At 44.4% G+C, this 14,659-nt stretch overlaps 1 protein-coding gene across 1 annotated transcript in view; it reads left to right on the plus strand.

Annotated features, from left to right (window-relative positions):
* LOC118079056 (neurophysin 2-like) overlaps nt 1-14,659 on the plus strand; it is a 72,586-nt gene that overhangs the window by 47,921 nt on the left and 10,006 nt on the right. The window lies entirely within an intron of this gene.

The following is a 14,659-nucleotide window of genomic DNA, read 5'->3' on the forward strand; positions in this document are numbered from 1 at the left end:
CAAGGAAAGAGATTATGTACCGTTAAATTTTCCTGGTTCTGCTCTATGGAACCATACAAATGTGATAAGGACAAGCAATTGCTATATGCAGCAAGGAAAGAGATTCTGTACCTAATAAATATTACTGGTTGGCATCTGTCTGTCTTGTGAGACAATGGAGTGTGCCTCTGCCTTAGCAGCACCAAAATCACCTCCCTGGGAGACTTCCGGTTGACCGCCGGTCATCTTGGACAGAGGTTCCCTTGGCTGAGGAAACCTCAGCACAGTGAAGGTGGGGTGAAACCGCAAAAGCACTGCGGACCCCTGAAGAAACCCCAAATAGAGCTTTTTGGGGACTTGGCGACCTGGCAGTCACCTTGAACGAGCTCCCCTCTCCCTGGTAATCTCTGTTTTGAGTCCAGTGAGCCAGAGGGTTGGAGCTGCGGTGCATCGGTCCTAATGCTTCCTTCAAGAGCGTAAAGCTTCATTGTCCGGGTGGTGCTAGTGGTCAATTCTGCGTAAAACAGTTAAGATTGATCAAAGAAATCCGCGAGTAATTGAGTATTTGAATTGGTTTGAAGATTTGGATTAATTAGGCTATGGATTGGGAGCTTAATTTACGGAGGTCGCTCCCTTCTTCTGGAAGTAAGGGAAAGCAGTGACAGAGGAAGTACAGCTATAGACTTTTTGTGTTAGGCCTCTTTATCTCTTTATCTCTTATGGATTGTTAATTAGTAGATAAGTAGTTTAGTTAAGTAACAAAAGGACTGATATGTTTCCAAATGTCTCTAATCTCATTCACAAGTCTGTACTGCAACATCTATCCTTCAGAAGATGGAAGTCGGCTTCCTTTTTAGTTTCCATCTTTGCCTAATTAAATTTCATCCAAAATCTTTAACTTTAAAGTCCACCAAGCTTGGCAAAAAATCCCTGTTTAGAAAGTCTGCTGCTTCAGGTGGTGGATTGTGGTTTCAGCTATTCTGAGCTGCGCTACACCACGGGCAGACTCAAGCCGCTTTTCTTGCGCCCCAACTTGCTGTCAATGCAGAGATGAGGCTTCGTGAGCGCAGCGAGTCTCTCCCTTGCCTGGCTGGTTCCCCTCGACTCCCTACTGTTCCATGAGGATTCTTGGGGGGTGGGGTTGCCTAACCCTGGCAAGCACCCCAACGCTCAGAAAGCCCGGCAGCGGTCGTCTGTTACTCCTCACTGCCGATCCACTCCTCACTGCCATTTCCCTTTGCAGGCAAACCAGAAACATTGATTTTGTATATAGATTATAAACATTTCCCCTTTTTGAAAATTATTGTCTTCTTGATTCCTGAACTTCCGGAAGTACGTCTGTTTTGTGGTGGCTGCAATACTGGCAAAGGAGGAGGATGCAAAGTGAGGGAGGGAGTTGAGGGGGGGGGCAGAGTGAGATGGGTAGGGAAAGAGTGAGAGGGTGGGGCCTCCATTGAGGTCATTATGATAGAAGTGTTGCGTTGATGCAAATGGGGAGCTACGAAGGGTATAAAGAGGCAGGTGGTCCAAGAAGGAGGCAGATGCCAGAGGCAGAAGCCAGAAGAGGCAGACAGCCTGCGAGCGAGATTTGCATGCCCACCAAGATGCCTAAGACCTCTCTTCCAGTCTATATCCTCTGCCTAGTCACCATGTCTTCAGCTTGCTACATCGTGAACTGTCCTCGGGGAGGAAAGAGATCAGTCTCTGACATAGAAATCAGACAGGTAGGAGAGAGAGACACACACACACAGAGAGAGAATCTCAATTGATCTTCCTTTGCCTTCTTCCCGTGCTACAGCTGGTGGCAGCAGCCCCGGCGAGCAGTGGCCACCGCGCTTCGGGGGCTGCCATGGCCTGTCTTCCCCTCGGGGAAGCCAGGTGGCGGCATTCCCGGCAAGCAGCGCCCGGAGCCAGGTGTCTGCGGCGGGGGAAGTGGAGAATAAGGATCCTTATTCTCCGCTTCTTCCCCCCCCCCCCACCTCGCACACAGCAGACATTGGACGGGATTTCCAATAGGAATGCATTGAAACTTAATTAATGCGTTCCTATGGGCTCTGGCGGACTGGCGGCGGCAGGGCGCTTGCTCTCTTGGCTCGAGGAAGGCAGGCAGGCAGGCGGGAACAGCCCTGGAGCCGATAGGAACTGCCTGCCTGCCTTCCCCGAGCCAAGAGATCAAACGCCGCTGCCACCGCCAGTCCCCCGGAGCCCATAGGAATGCATTGATTAAGTTTCAATGCATTCCTCTGGGAAACTGCGACTCACAAGATGTATTTTTCGTAGGACGAATTGAGTCCTGCAACGAATTAAATTTGTCTGGCAAGGCACCACTGTAATGTGCATTAAGTTCAGTGTGTCTACCCTAAGTAACATTAAATTGGATGTCACCCATGGGGTTTAAACCTAGAAAAATATGCATATGAATGTAGCCTCAAATAGTTTTGAAAGGGGAATTAGAGAAATCAATCCTGGGGGACAGGTCTATGTTAGCTAGCATGGTTTGATGAAACCTCCAGCTTCAGAGGCTGTATACCTCAGTTTTCAGCACTGCTTGTGGGCTACCTGGCAGCACCCGGCTTGTTGCTGTGGGACATGGAACGTTCGTCTAGATGGATTTTTGTGAGTTTTGCTGGTTCAGACCAAACACCCATCTAATTCAGCATACCTGTAGTCACCTTGCCGTAGCCAAACTCAAACTCGGCACCACCCCTCACTCTCTGTCTCTGTCTCTGTCTCTCTCTCTCTCAGTGCATCACCTGCGGTCCTGAAATGACAGGACGCTGCTTTGGCCCCAGCATCTGCTGCGGAGAAGAATTTGGCTGCCTCATTGACACCCCAGAAACAGCACGCTGCCTGGAGGAAAATGACCTGCCTGACCCCTGCGCGTCCGGCTGGAAGTGGTGCGGTAATGAAGGGAGATGTGCAGTCCCAGGCACATGCTGCGGTGTCGGTAAGGGTATCCGTGTGTGGGAGATGAAGTTCACCCAGAGGGGGTGCTGGTGAGAGGAAGAGGGGGGGGAATGCGAGTCAGGAAAGTCAAGTGGAAAACCACCCCCAAGGAAAAGACACAAGTCGTAACCATAGCATAACAGAATTGTAGAGCTGGGAGGAACCCCCAAGGGTCATTTAGTAATGCAGCAATCTCGACAGATGGCCATCCAACTTACCATTAAAATGTTCCACTGCCAAGCAGCTCTGACGCTCAGAAAGTTCTTCCTAATGTTTAGTCAGGATCTCCTGTCTTGTATTTGAATCTATTGCTTTGGGTCCATGGGACAGCCCTTCAGATATTAGAAGGTGGCTCATATCACATCTCAATCTTCTCTTTCCCAGGGTAAACATACCCAACACTCGTTCAACCGTTCCTCATAAGGCTTGGTTTCCAGACCCTCTGGGTCACTCTGTTCGCCCTCTTCTAAACACATTCCATCTTGTCAATATCTTTCTTAAACTGTGGTGACCAGAAACAGAATAAAAAAAATTCCTTCCAGAAGCACAAAGTTTGTCATTGGTATAAGCTTTCGTGAGCATGCACACTTCTTCAGATGTGGTGACCAGAGTTGGACACAATAATCCAGGTTGGGTCTGAGGAAGGCAGATAATCCAATAATCCCGGTTGGGTCTGTTACTTCCTTTAACCTGGACACTAGACTTCTGTTGATGCAGCCTAGAATAGCATTCCCTTTTTTTGCTGCTGCATGAGGCTGGTCTCTCATGAAGCTTGTGGTCTACTAAGACGCCAAGATCCTTTTCACATGTACTACAGTCAAGCCAGGTGTCACCCATCCTATGTTTGTGAATCTGGTTATTCCTCTAGCCCACATTTTACCAGCTTCCCTGCAAGAATATCAGGGGAGACTTTGTGACCGACCCAAAAGGCTTGCCAGAAGATTAAAGCACAGAAAATTTCATTTTCGCCCTCCTTTCTTCCACAGAGAGCTGCACCGATGATGCAGAGTGCTTGCTTCCCTGAAGCCCATGCGTAGGCAGCCCCCAGAACATCGGCTTTCCAACTTTTATTTCAGAACGCCCTCAGAAAAAGAAGAATCCGAAGAACAGGTGTGGCGAATTTGAAACTGATGAAGTAGTGGATAGGTATTCTGTTATTTGATTACCAAGAACGTTACCTGTGAAATTAAGTTTGTACCAATGTTACCAAAAAGCAACCATTAAGATTCAAGCCAATAAATATCCATCTTTAAAGTGTCACATTAGTAATCGTCTATTTCATTTTCCAGCTAAGGTATCCAGGAAGCCAGGTGGTGGGGAACTCTTTTAAACTGTCAAAACTGCCTCTTAGAGGAGATAGGTGAGTTTGTGGCTGAGAGTGCACCAAGGAAGGGGGGTTCTAGTGAAGGGAAACCCTTATCTGAGTGCACATAGGAACAGTCTTATTTATAGCCCCAAGTCTATATAGGTACCTGGTCACGTTTAGGCTGGAAGAGGACTCTCTTTTATTTTTGAAAACCCACAAGTGCAGAGAGTTTAAAGAAAGGCTAGAGGGGTAAAGTGGGAGGTTTGATTTACCTCAGAAATCCCTATTAGTGCTTTTAATAATTGAGAGGTCAGAGTTATAAGACTGAAAGTGAGAGGGACTTTCGTCGCAACAGGGGTTGGCAAGGTTTACCTTGCCTGGACCGGTTCACTCCAGCAGAGATCTCTCCTTGGGCCAGTTCGTGAGCGCGCGTGCCCACGATTTCTGGCGCCCTCAGAAAAAGAAGAGTCTGAATAATACCCTAAATAGCATAAAGCAGACATAAAAATTGGGAGACCAAAATGTAAAAACACAGCACATAATACAACTCTTTTATTGCGTTGTGTTGCATGTTTTGTCCTGTGTCATTTATGCAGAGAAATGCTTGATATTTTCAAATACATGGTGGGGATACTTTGGGCCCCTTAACGCTGGTGTTTTATTGCAGCTGTGTTCTGGACACAAATCTACATTGGTAGTGGATTTAGCCTGCTTTAGTTGGTTAGAATAATAGCATCAAGTTGGAAGGGACCATGTGGGTCATCTAGTTCAAGAACCTTTTGCAATGCAGAGTTTTTTTGCCCAGGGTGGGAATCGAACCCATGACCCTGAGATTAAGAGTCTCATGCTCTAACAACTGAGCTATGGTTCTATCTGAACACATTGCTGCTGTCCAGAGGGGCTGCAGTGTAACAAAGGCACAGTAAAAAAAATAAACCGGAGCATTTGTGGATGAATGGTTATGAGATTTCCGCAGGTAGTGGCAGGATATGCCCTGGTGGATCTAGACATGGGGGTGGGGGGAGAACCCGATATAAATAAGTCAGGAATTAGATCATAATAGCAAAAGGGGAAAAAATCTGCAGAAAATCATGTTTTACATTTTCCTGCTCTCTGGCGCTATCTGGTGTTGCGTGTAATGTATCTGAGTCCCAACCGCGTGTCCACCACAAAACTTTTGCAGGCACAAACAGCATTGATAGTGGAATGGAGTGTGACCACCCTGATAACATCATGTGCACAATTCATCATGTTGTTGTTGTTGTTGTTTAGTCGTTTAGTCGTGTCCGACTCTTCGTGACCCCATGGACCATAGCACGCCAGGCACTCCTGTCTTGCACTGCCTCCCGTAGTTTGGTCAAACTCATGTTCGTAGCTTCGAGAACACTGTCCAACCATCTTGTCCTCTGTCGTCCCCTTCTCCTAGTGCCCTCAATCTTTCCCAACATCAGGGTCTTTTCCAAGGATTCTTCTCTTCTCATGAGGTGGCCAAAGTATTGGAGCCTCAGCTTCACGATCTGTCCTTCCAGGGAGCACTCAGGGCTGATTTCCTTAAGAATGGATAGGTTTGATCTTCTAGCAGTCCATGGGACTCTCAAGAGTCTCCTCCAGCACCATAATTCAAAAGCATCAATTCTTTGGCGATCAGCCTTCTTTATGGTCCAGCTCTCACTTCCATACATCACTACTGGGAAAACCATAGCTTTAACTATACGGACCTTTGTCGGCAAGGTGATGTCTCTGCTTTTTAAGATGCTGTCTAGGTTTGTCATTGCTTTTCTCCCAAGAAGCAGGCGTCTTTTAATTTCGTGACTGCTGTCACCATCTGCAGTGATCAAGGAGCCCAAGAAAGTAAAATCTCTCACTGCCTCCATTTCTTCCCCTTCTATTTGCCAGGAGGTGATGGGACCAGTGGCCATGATCTTGGTTTTTTTGATGTTGAGCTTCAGACCATATTTTGCGCTCTCCTCTTTCACCCTCATTAAAAGGTTCTTTAATTCCTCCTCACTTTCTGCCATCAAGGTTGTGTCATCTGCATATCTGAGGTTGTTGATATTTCTTCCGGAAATCTTAATTCCTGCTTGGGATTCATCTAGTCCAGCCTTTCGCATGATGAATTCTGCATATAAGTTAAATAAGCAGGGAGACACTATACAACCTTGTCGTACTCCTTTCCCAATTTTGAACCAATCAGTTGTTCCATATCCAGTTCTAACTGTAGCTTCTTGTCCCACATAGAGATTTCTCAGGAGACAGATGAGGTGATCAGGCACTCCCATTTCTTTAAGAACTTGCCATAGTTTGCTGTGGTCGACACAGTCAAAGGCTTTTGCATAGTCAATGAAGCAGAAGTAGACGTTTTTCTGGAACTCTCTAGCTTTCTCCATAATACAGCGCATGTTTGCTATTTGGTCTCTGGTTCCTCTGCCCTTTCGAAATCCAGCTTGCACTTCTGGGAGTTCTCGGTCCACATACTGCCTAAGCCTGCCTTGTAGAATTTTAAGCATAACCTTGCTAGCGTGTGAAATGAGCGCAATTGTGCGGTAGTTGGAGCATTCTTTGGCACTGCCCTTCTTTGGAATTGGGATGTAGACTGATCTTCTCCAATCCTCTGGCCATTGCTGAGTTTTCCAAACTTGCTGGCATATTGGGTGTAGCACCTTAACAGCATCATCTTTTAAAATTTTAAATAGTTCAGCTGGAATATCATCACTTCCACTGGCTTTGTTATTAGCAGTGCTTTCTAAGGCCCATTTCACTTCACTCTCCAAGATGTCTGGCTCAAGGTCAGCAACCACACTACCTGGGGTGTACGAGACCTCCATATCTTTCTGGTATAATTCCTATGTGTATTCTTGCCACCTCTTCTTGATGTCTTCTGCTTCTGTTAGGTCCTTACCACTTTTGTCCTTGATTATGGTAATCTTTGTACGAAATGTTCCTTTCATATCTCCAATTTTCTTGAACAGATCTCTGGTTTTCCCCATTCTATTGTTTTCCTCTATTTCTTTGCATTGCTCATTTAAGAAGACCCTCTTATCTCTCCTTGCTGTTTTTTGGAAATCTGCATTCAGTTTCCTGTATCTTTCCCTATCTCCCTTGCATTTTGCTTGCCTCCTCTCCTCCGCTATTCGTAAGGCCTCGTTGGACAGCCATTTTGCCTTCTTGCAAATGGTGCAAACAGGAACGGTTTGGATTCCTAGATCACGGTCTGCAGTTTCTTGAAGATGGACTTCTGGCAAGTGATGGACTGCACCTCACAAAAGTTGGGAGGAATGTTTTTGCCACAAAACTCAAAAACCTCATCAGGAGGGCTTTAAACTGACTTATGGGGGGGAGGGAGACAGTGGTCCTGAAGGTAGGAGTCTATCAAATGCTGAAGATGATCATCCAAATGTCAAGGACCAAATGGAGCAAGCAGCATGCAGACCTAGTGGTGGGACGAAAATATCCTTAAATAAGAGACATGGGGGAATGATCAACGGTCTTCAATGTCTGTATACTAATGCACAGAGCATGGGAAATAAACAAGATGAACTTGAGCTCTTGGTACAGCAAACTAAATATGACATAATAGGCATCACTGAAACCTGGTGGGATGAGTCTCATGACTGGAATGTAGTAATAGAGGGATACAATCTATTTAAGAGAAATAGACCAAACAGGAAAGGAGGAGGAGTAGCTTTATATGTTAGGGATATGTATACCTGTGAAGAGATCCAGGATTTAAAACTTCAAAGCCAAATTGAGAGTATCTGGGTCAAAATTAAGGGAGAGAAAAACAACAGTGATCTCATTGTGGGAGTTTACTATAGATCCCCAAGCCAAACTGAGGACACAGATGATGCCTTCCTGGAACAGATGGCCAAGCATTCCAAAGGAAGTGAGATAGTAGTAATGGGGGATTTCAACTATCCTGATATTTGTTGGATGTCAAACTCAGCCAAGAGCATAAGGTCGAACAGATTCCTCACTGGCCTTGCAGACAACTTCATTGTCCAGAAAGTGGGAGAAGCAACAAGAGGATCAGCCATTTTAGATCTGGTCCTAACCAATAGTGATGACTTGGTTAGTGGGGTAGAAGTGGCAGGATCATTAGGTGGGAGTGACCATGCTCTTCTGGAGTTTATTATCCAGCGGAAAGGAGCAACCAAGCATTCTAAGGTCCAAATTCTAGACTTTAAGAAAGCCGACTTCAGAAAACTTAGGGAAACGCTGGGTGAAATCCCATGGACAGTAATACTAAAAGGGAAGGGAGTTCATGATGGTTGGGAGTTTGTTAAAAGGGAGATATTAAAAGCACAACTTCAGGCAATACCAATGAGACGGAAACATGGAAGGTGCCTAAAGAAGCCAGGCTGGCTATCTAAAGAACTTTTGACTGAGTTAAGATTTAAAAGGGATATGTACAAAAAATGGAAAAGGGGGGAAATCTCCAGAGAGGAATTCAAACATATAGCCAGCACGTGTAGAGACAAAGTCAGAAAAGCTAAAGCACAGAATGAACTCAGGCTCGCTAGAGAGGTTAAAAGCAACAAAAAGGGCTTTTATGGGTATGTCCGTAGCAAAAGGAAAAACAAGGAAACAGTGGGGTCACTCAGAGGAGAAGATGGTGAAATGCAAACAGGGGACAGAGAAAGGGCAGAACTCCTCAATGCCTTCTTTGCCTCAGTCTTCTCCAAGAAAGAAAACAACGCCCGACCTGAAGAATATGGAGCAGATGATTCAGCAGGGGAAACACAGCCCAGAATAAGTAAGGAGGTAGTACAAGAATACTTGTCTAGTTTAGATGTATTCAAGTCTCCCGGGCCAGATGAACTACATCCAAGAGTATTAAAAGAACTGGCAGAGGTGATTTCAGAACCACTGGCAATAATCTTTGAAAATTCCTGGAGAACAGGCGAAGTTCCAGCAGACTGGAGGAGGGCAAATGTTGTCCCTATTTTCAAAAAGGGGAAAAGAGAGGACCCAAACAATTACCGCCCAGTCAGCCTGACATCAATACCAGGAAAGATTCTAGAGCAGATCATTAAGCAAACAGTCTGTGAGCACCTAGAAAGAAACTCTGTGATCACTAAAAGTCAGCATGGGTTCCTGAAAAATAAGTCATGTCAGACTAATCTGATCTCATTTTTTGACAGAATTACAAGCCTGGTAGATGAAGGGAACGCTGTGGATGTAGCCTATCTTGATTTCAGCAAGGCCTTTGACAAGGTGCCCCATGATATTCTTGTAAAGAAGCTGGTAAAATGTGGGCTAGACAATGCTACCATTCAGTGGATTTGTAACTGGCTTACTGACCGAACCCAAAGGGTGCTCATCAATGGCTCCTCCTCATCCTGGAGAGTAGTGACTAGTGGGGTGCCACAGGGTTCTGTCTTGGGCCCAGTCTTGTTCAACATCTTTATCAATGACTTGGATGATGGGCTTGAGGGCATCCTGAGCAAGTTTGCAGATGACACCAAATTGGGAGGGGTGGCTAACACCCCAGAGGACAGGATCACACTTCAGAATGACCTTAACAGATTAGACAACTGGGCCAAAGCAAACAAAATGAATTTTAACAAGGAGAAATGTAAAGTACTACACTTGGGCAAAAAAAATGAAAGGCACAAATACAGGATGGGAGACACCTGGCTTGAGAGCAGTACATGTGAAAAGGATCTAGGAGTCTTGGTAGACCACAAACTTGACATGAGTCAGCAGTGTGATGCAGCAGCTAAAAAAGCCAATGCAATTCTGGGCTGCATCAATAGGAGTATAGCATCTAGATCAAGGGAAGTAATAGTACCACTGTATTCTGCTCTGGTCAGACCTCACCTGGAGTACTGTGTCCAGTTCTGGGCACCACAGTTCAAGAAGGATACTGATAAGCTGGAACGTGTCCAGAAGAGGGCAACCAAAATGGTCAAAGGCCTGGAAACGATGCCTTATGAGGAACGGCTTAGAGAGCTGGGTATGTTTAGCCTGGAGAAGAGAAGGTTAAGGGGTGATATGATAACCATGTTCAAATATATAAAAGGATGTCATATAGAGGAGGGAGAAAGGTTGTTTTCTGCTGCTCCAGAGAAGCGGACACGGAGCAACGGATTCAAACTACAAGAAAGAAAATTCCACCTAAACATTAGGAAGAACTTCCTGACAGTAAGAGCTGTTCGGCAGTGGAATTTGCTGCCAAGGAGTGTGGTGGAGTCTCCTTCTTTGGAGGTCTTTAAGCAGAGGCTTGACAGCCATCTGTCAGGAATGCTTTGATGGTGTTTCCTGCTTGGCAGGGGGTTGGACTGGATGGCCCTTGTGGTCTCTTCCAACTCTATGATTCTATGATTCTATGATTCTATGATTTCCTTTTCCTTGGGATGGTTTTCGTTGCTGCCTCCTGTATAATGTTACGAGCCTCCATCCATAGTTCTTCAGGCACTCTGTCCACCAAATCTAAATCCTTAAACCTGTTCCTCACTTCCACTGTGTATTCATAAGGGATTTGATTCAGATTGTATCTTACTGGCCCAGTGGTTTTTCCTACTTTCTTCAGTTTAAGCTGGAATTTTGCTATAAGAAGCTGATGATCTGAGTTACAGTCAGCTCCAGGTCTTGTTTTTGCTGACTGTATAGAGCTTCTCCATCTTTGGCTGCAGAGAATATAATCAATCTGATTTCGATGCTGCCCATTTGGTGATATCCATGTGTAGAGTCGTCTCTTGTGTTGTTGGAAGAGAGTGTTTGTGATGACCAGCTTGTTCTCTTGACAGAACTCTATTAGCCTTTGCCCTGCTTCATTTTGAACTCCAAGGCCAAACTTGCCAGTTGTTCCTTTTATCTCTTGATTCCCTACTTTAGCATTCCAATCCCCTGTAATGAGAAGAACATCCTTCTTTGGTGTCATTTCTAGAAGGTGTTGTAGGTCTTCATAGAATTGGTCAATTTCACTTTCTTCAGCACCGGTAGTTGGTGCATAAACTTGGATTACTGTGATGTTAAAAGGTCTGCCTTGGATTCGTATCGAGATCATTCTGTCATTTTTGAGATTGCATCCCATTACAGCTTTTGCCACTCTTTTGTTGACTATGAGGGCCACTCCATTTCTTCTACAGGATTCTTGCCCACAGTAGTAGATATGATAGTCACCCGAACTGAATTCACCCATTCTCTTCCATTTTAGTTCACTGATGCCCAGGATGTCGATATTTATTCTTGTCATCTCATTTTTGACCACATCCAGCTTACCTCTATTCATGGTTCTTACATTCCAGGTTCCTATGCAATATTTTTCTTTACAGCATCGGACTTTCCTTTCGCTTCCAGGCATATCCGCAACTGAGCGTCCTTTCGGCTTTGGCCCAGCCGCTTCATCAGCTCTGAATCTACTTGTACTTGTCCTCCGCTCTTCCTCAGTAGCATGTTGGACGCCTTCCAACCTGAGGGGCTCATCTTCCAGCGTCATAACTTTTATATGCCTGTTGTCTTTGTCCATGGAGTTTTCTTGGCAGGGATACTGGAGTGGCTTGCCAGTTCCTTCTCCAGGTGGATCACGTTTAGTCAAAACTCTCCACTATGACCTGTCCATCTTGGGTGGCCCTGCATGGCATAGCTCATAGCTTCTCTGAGTTATTCAAGCCCCTTCGCCACGACAAGGCATTGATCCATGAAGGGGACAATTCATCATACATGTGCAATAAAACCAACCTTTGAACTCTGTGCCAGCAAAACCTCTGTGTTACTGTCTTAAAGTACTATGGCAAGGGAGGCCGGCAATGCACCACTGGCGTCTTATTTTGGTCTGAGCTTAACGTAATAGGCTCTGAGTTGGACCCCTCCAGGGAACATCCATACTACAGATTGAAAACGGGTTTAACCCTGGGAAATGTGGACTGAGGCCCACTGGCTGCCCTCACCTGGTTTAGATGGCCACACATTGACAGTTTCTAGGAGCCACAGGTGGGATCTGAGCGCAGGATGGGGACCAAAGGTGGACAAGCTACCCCTAAGAGTGACCTGGTATTATTGGCCAATTGCCTCATAATTAATTCATTCCTGTTCTTGCAGTGCAATTATTTTGCTGTAGAGGGAAGAAAAAAAACCATGATGAGAGGAAGCCAGTAATTAAAAGTTACTCCCCCTTTCAGGGAAGAGGTATGGCTCAATTCTGAGATAATTTGTATGTAATGCTTCAGCTGCCCTATGCAATTAAGATAAAATTAGAGGCACATTGGAAGCAGAAGCCTGCAATTAGGAAGCAATTAGAAGCAGAAGTCACAAGAAGGAAACTTCTAATTCAGATTGCAGGGGAACGCTGCTGAACAGAATTCCTTCTGAGTACAGTTAATGTAATAGAATGAGCTTGGCTTTGGGAATGGGCAATGCCTGGTAATATAGCATTTGGAAAACTCAGCAGTGGCCAGAGGACTGGAGAAGATCAGTCTTCGTCCCAATCCCAAAGAAGGGCAGTGCCAAAGAATGCTCCAACTACCGCACAATTGCGCTCATTTCACACGCTAGCACGGTTATGCTTAAAATTCTACAAGGCAGGCTTAGGCAGTATGTGGACCGAGAACTCCCAGAAGTGCAAGCTGGATTTCGACGGGGCAGAGGAACTAGAGACCAAATTGCAAACATGCGCTGGATTATGGAGAAAGCTAGAGAGTTCCAGAAAAACATCTGCTTCTGCTTCATTGACTATGCAAAAGCATTTGACTGTGTTGACCACAGCAAACTATGGCAAGCTCTTAAAGAAATGGGAGTGCCTGATCACCTCATCTGTCTCCTGAGAAATCTCTATGTGGGACAAGAAGCTACAGTTAGAACTGGATATGGAATAACTGATTGGTTCAAAATTGGGAAAGGAGTACGACAAGGCTGTATATTGTCTCCCTGCTTATTTAACTTATATGCAGAATTCATCATGCAAAAGGCTGGAATGGATGACTCCCAAGCCAGAATTAAGATCGCCAGAAGAAATATCAACAACCTCAGATATGCTGATGAAACAACCTTGATGGCAGAAAGTGAGGAGGAATGAAAGAATCTTTTAATGAGGGTGAAAGAGGAGAGTGCAAAATATGGTCTGAAGCTCAACATCAAAAAACCCTTCTCTCCCTTTCAGACAATAATTTGCAACAGAGTATCTATTTTGGGGGATAAGAGGAACCTAGCAGGTCCCACCTAGAGACCATAATTCTGATCATTTTGAAAGGGAGCTCCAGGGATCATTATAAAGAAGAAAGAAACAGTGATAAATTGGAAAGGGGGTGTAAAAAAGTGCACATACTCAAATTAGACCCCTAAAGTGAAGTTTGACTATATCTCTTAAAGTGGTTTCAAGATGACAAACAATAAGAAATATACTCCTGGAAGAAAGAATTCAGGGCAAGATCAAGATATGGATTTAAGGGAGTTGATCTTAAGCCTAAGAGGAGATATAGGGGAGATGAGAAGAGAATTTGCTGATATGAAAAATGAAGTGAATGATAGAGTGAAGGGATTAGAAGAGAAATTGGAGGGGTTGGGAGCAAAAATGGAGCATAATGAGAAAGCATTAGCAGAAATGGAACCTCAAATAAGAAATATAGTGGAAGAAAATGTGGAACTAAAAAAAGAAGTCAGTGAATTGAAATCATAAATGCAACAATTAGAGGATATAGCGAAGAAAGCATTAAAGGAAGCAAGAGAAAACAAGAAAGAGTGTGAGAAGGTCAGGAAAGATAATGAGAAATTTAAAATCAAACAAGAGGCCACATGGGATGCTCTATCTATTTTACAAATGCAATGCAAAGAAAATATATTGAGATTGAGAGGGATACCAGAAAGTCCAGAGGAAAACATACAAAAAGTTATTGCAATAGAACTAGCAAAATGGTTAGGAGTGAAAGAGGAAGAAATATGGGAAAACATTGACACTGCATTCAGAGTGAACTCAAAAAAAGCCAAGGAGAACAGGTGGCCTGGAGATTGTATAATCTCACTACTGTGTAATAAGCTGAGAAAAACAATACTCCAACTAAGAAGGAAAAGGCCCCTAAAAATAAATGGAGAAACAATTATAATTCTGAAAGAAATTCCCCCTCGACTGTTGAAAAAGAGGGAAAAATGTGATTTCCTCACAAAAACCCTAAAAGCAAAGTCAATCTTCTTTAAATGGGAATACCCTGAGGGACTTTCCTTCAATTTTAAAGGAAGGAGAAGATTTGATAATGTAGACGACGCAGACAAGTTCTTCAGGTCATACAAAAATGAGTTAGGGGGTGAAAAAGAACTTCAGAAAGAGACACCAGCCCAAAAAATGTGAAATTTAAAAACTTAAATTAAGGTGAGAACAGCACAGAAAACAACTAAATAACACCAACCAAGTAACTCCAAAGTAGTATTGTTAAGTAAGGAAGATTGTGAACATAGTTAACAGACATTGATACATGCCAGATTTTAATAAATAAA

This window comes from Zootoca vivipara, chromosome Z1, assembly GCF_965207765.1.
Source record: "Zootoca vivipara chromosome Z1, rZooViv2.hap1.1, whole genome shotgun sequence".
Taxonomy (NCBI): domain Eukaryota; kingdom Metazoa; phylum Chordata; class Lepidosauria; order Squamata; family Lacertidae; genus Zootoca; species Zootoca vivipara.